The following is a 4,347-nucleotide window of genomic DNA, read 5'->3' as shown; positions in this document are numbered from 1 at the left end:
GCTATCTCCACAGTTCGGGAGCTAGACGCCCCAGCCGCTAACTCTGATGCTCTCATCTGATGCGCCTCCTCCTCAGCAAGTGAGGCTCTCCTCGCAGCCTCCATCGCACGTCGCTCCTTCTTCCGTGCTCGCGCCTCGTCTTCTGCTCGACCCCTACGCCTCTTGGCATGCTCTCGAGGGGGAGGTAGTGGAATCTGTGAGGTGGCGAATAGGGCCGCCAATACTGTGTCTTCAGCAGGCTCGACAGAAGGGGCCTCAGACTCAGGCACCCTAGCCTCTAAGATCGTGTCAATATCTGCGCAAAGGCTATCGATCGCAGCCTGAAGAGTCGACACATCGACCTGAGGGGCTGGCCGGGCTAGCACCCGCAACTCAAAGGCATCCAAGCGTTGGTGAACCTCAGCGATATTCCGCTCTGTATACTGGACCATTTTCCGCTCCAGGCACTCTTTTGTCTCGGTAATGGACCTCTGCATCCACGGCTGGATATGATGCAGAAGTGTGGCCATTTGCGCCTCTAATTTTTGGACCCTAGCAAGCGGGACCAGTGCGGCTAGAGGGGCTGTGCGAGAGGAGCTCGGGGCAGTGCTACTACCCGGGATAGACTCGACCGGGGTAGTGTCAGTGGACGCCGCCTGCGTAGCCGTGCGGGCCTGGGCTACCGTATCAGCAAGATCGTCAGCAAGTGGGGGCAGCTCTGGACGGGGCCCTCTGCGTGGGGCCAACTCATTGGCCTCATCTCTGATGAGGCCGACGTCAACAGTGCCCATAGGGGTCTTGAGCTGATCTACGTGCCATATAGGCACACCTGCGGACCTGCAGAGAGAAAAGATCATGCACGGGAAAGGGTAAGTAGTTGTGACCTTGAAAGCCCTCTCGTGCATGACTGCCTGTAGAAGCCACGCGAAATCCACCTCGAACCCAGCTATCATTGCCGCCATCAACACTGCTTGATCCCATGTAACGATATTATCAGCAGCTGTGGGGGAAAGGCAGTGGCGGACAATTAGCCACAAGAACTTCGCCGTGAAAGTTAGGTTGGCCTTCTTGATGGCCCCCTTTAGCTCGGTCACCCAGTCGGCACCCTCTGCATCAACTGACAGGTGCAGGGCCATCCATATCTTGGTGGTCTCTCTCGGCGATGGCTCACGCAGGAACTGGCCATCTTTAACAAGCTGCCATCTGTAGTCAAACTCGGCAGTGAGAGGGGTCCGAGTAGCATCAACACCCTCACCGTATAGAAACCGGCGGATGGCAGGCAGGGAAATGTCAACCTGCACGCCCCGTACTCAGACCTGCTCCAGTGGTGCCTGTTTGGCGGGGGCAGCCCGCCTATCTATCTGTGATCGGAGAGTCGCTACATAGGATGCGTAGAACTCTCGGACCATTTCTTCACTATAACGTCCCAACGGATGTGCTGTCCACTCCAGGCGATGCCTGGTGAAGAGATTGTGGATCTCAGGCATCGTCGGGAGACTCCCTGTAAGGACCCGTCGCTCCAAGGTGAGTGTTCGAGTCATCACTCCTTTGTCAGTCAGGAACTTGGCGTCGGAGTAGACTTGAAATTGCCCATCGACACACCACCGGTTGGGCTGGTCAGTAGCTGGGGTGGGGGCCTGAGCTGGTGAACCTCATGTGGATTCTGAACTGTCAGCCTCATCAGACGAGGCCGACGCTACAGCAGTGGCGGGTGCGGGAACCTCAGCAGAGCCGGAGGCTTTCTCCGACCAGGAAACTCCTAAGGAGCCAGACACTCCTTCTTCATTTGTGGCTGACCCAGAGGGTGTGCCGGTCAGTGTGCGCCCTCATCAGATTGGGAGGTAGTGACTACGCCGGACGTCACCTTTTTGGGTGTGGCTCTGGGAGCACGTGCAGCACGGGCAGGAGTGGAAGTGCCTGGGGGCACATACTCGGGGTCACGCTCATCATCAGAGCCAATGACCATGTGGGCAGACGGGGCGACAGACTTCGATCGCCCGCATGCATAGATTCTATCTTGCTTGGGTGCCATAGTAGATAGTACCTGTAAAGGAGCAATATTAGTACGAGTAGTGGCAAACAAGACAAGCAAAACCACACACAAAAAAATTGAAAATAGTATGTCATTTCTTATAGTAACAGTAACACACGACGGGCCTGGTGACGGCACGTCGTGACTATGACGGACCGTCATGGGGTCCGTCGTGTCTTACTTAGACTATGTATATATGGAGAACCCTGAAGGAGAGTCTCTGAGAAGTATGACGATTTATGTAGGACGGACCGTCACAGGTACGACGGTCCGTCGTAGGTGTCCGTCAGAGGACACTTGAAAAAAAATATGGAGACCCTTAGGAGAGGGGTCTCTGACCGTCATAATGGTCATGCAGGACGGACCGTCGTGGGTATGACGGTCCATCGTACTCGTCCGTTTGAGGACACTTAGAGAAATGGAGAGAGACCCTGAGAAACGGGGTCTCTGACAACCAGAACGGTTGTGCAGGACGGACCGTCGTGGGTATGACGGTCCGTCACATGTGTCCGTTGAAGTACACTTAGAAAAAGTGAGAGACCCTCAGGAATAGGGTCTTTGACAACCAGAACAGTTGTGCAGGACGGACCGTCGTAAAGACGAAGGTCCGTCGCATATGTCCGTTGGAGGACACTTAGAAAAAATGGACAGTGGGGTGTTAGGGATTTTGGAACGAACCCTACGACGGTCCGTCATCGGGGTCTCGTTCTGTAGATCAGTGACAGAACTGGGGTACCCCATTCATACCCGATGAACCCAAATCGAAATTGTGGTGTTTTGGACCTACATTTGTCTAACCCAACTACCTAGGAAACTAGCAATGTAAAAGCACCTATGTCTAGGGTTGTAAACACGGCAATGTAGTCGAACATTTTTAACCTAGATTAGGCAGAATCTTATATAAAAGAAACGAACATATGACGAAGAACTAAGCTAATACTAATTAATAAACAAAAATGCAAGATAAATGAGTAGAAATTAGAGACACATACCTTAGAATTGGAGAAAAAACAAGATGGGCAAGTACTCGGTGACCAAGAAGACACCCACAGCAGCAACTCCGACTAGTAGATTATAATTTTTAAGGCTTTGGAGAATTTTGGGGGGACAATGATCGGTTGAGAGAGGGAGAGATTGTGGAAGTTGAAAAGAGAGGGAAATAGGGGGAGTAGTGAAGGAATGGGGGTGAAATGAGGGGTTGGGGGGTTTAAACGGTCTGATTTTGAAAAAGACTCCAGCCGGGTCGGTCAGGTACGCCTCATTAATCACGCGACGGTTCCCCGACGACGGTCCGTCGCAACTGTGACGACCCGTCGTTGGTTCCGTCGTGTGTGTACTAGTTTTAAAATAACAGAAAGACGTACCTGGTACGACGGAGGCATACGACGGTCCGTCGCAGGCGCAACGGTCCGTCGATGTATCCGTCAGTGACTGCTGCAGAGTAATTTTCTGCAGAATTTCCTGGTGATGTGCCTGCAAATTTAAAAACCCATTAGTAGAAAAATGCTACCATTACTAACAAGATTATAAGTATTGGGTTGCCTCCCAACAAGCGCCTGATTTAATGTCGCGGCACGACTGGGGACACTTGATTACTCAGACTTCATCAAGATGGTATGCCTCTATCACTTCATTCCACGCTGCTTTATGCCCAAAATAGAGTTTTATTCGATCTCTATTCATCTTAAACCGCACTCCCTCCTTGGCTTTTAACTCAACTGCTCCATGAGGGAATACTTGGGTAATCAAGTAAGGGCCAATCCTTTTGGACTTGAGCTTGCCCGGAAGACAAGGCGACCCAGAACTGTCTGCAAGCACCAAATCCCCAACCCTAAACTCTTGTTTTGCACTCTTTTGTTCATTCTCCTTCTTCATCTTTTCTTTGTGGGATATGGCGGATACCGATTGGAGCTCACCACTCTGCCTCATGGTCCTACAAACGTTGAAGGTCGCTTCTTCATTGTTCAACCGAAATTTCATCTGCCCCTTTTCCATATCAACTAAGGCTCTACCTGTAGCAAGGAATGGCCTCCCAAGAATAATAGGCACTTCAAAATCGACTTCACAATCAAGAATAACAAAATCTGCCGGAAATATGAATGACTCCACTTTTACTAGCACATCATGGAGTATCCCTATAGGCCTTTTCACTGTTCGATCAGCCATCAGTAGCCGCATCGCAGTGGGTTTTGGGTCACCCAAACCCAACTTCTTGTAAGTCGAGAGGGGCATGAGATTTATGCTTGCCCCCAGATCACATAATGCTTTCGACAAATGTAATGACCCAACTGTACAAGGAATAGTGAACGCACCCGGATCTTCTTTCTTTTGTACGA

Source organism: Solanum pennellii, chromosome 12 (genome assembly GCF_001406875.1).
Source record: "Solanum pennellii chromosome 12, SPENNV200".
In the NCBI taxonomy this organism is placed as follows: Eukaryota; Viridiplantae; Streptophyta; class Magnoliopsida; order Solanales; family Solanaceae; genus Solanum; species Solanum pennellii.
This window is presented reverse-complemented; position numbering follows the sequence as displayed.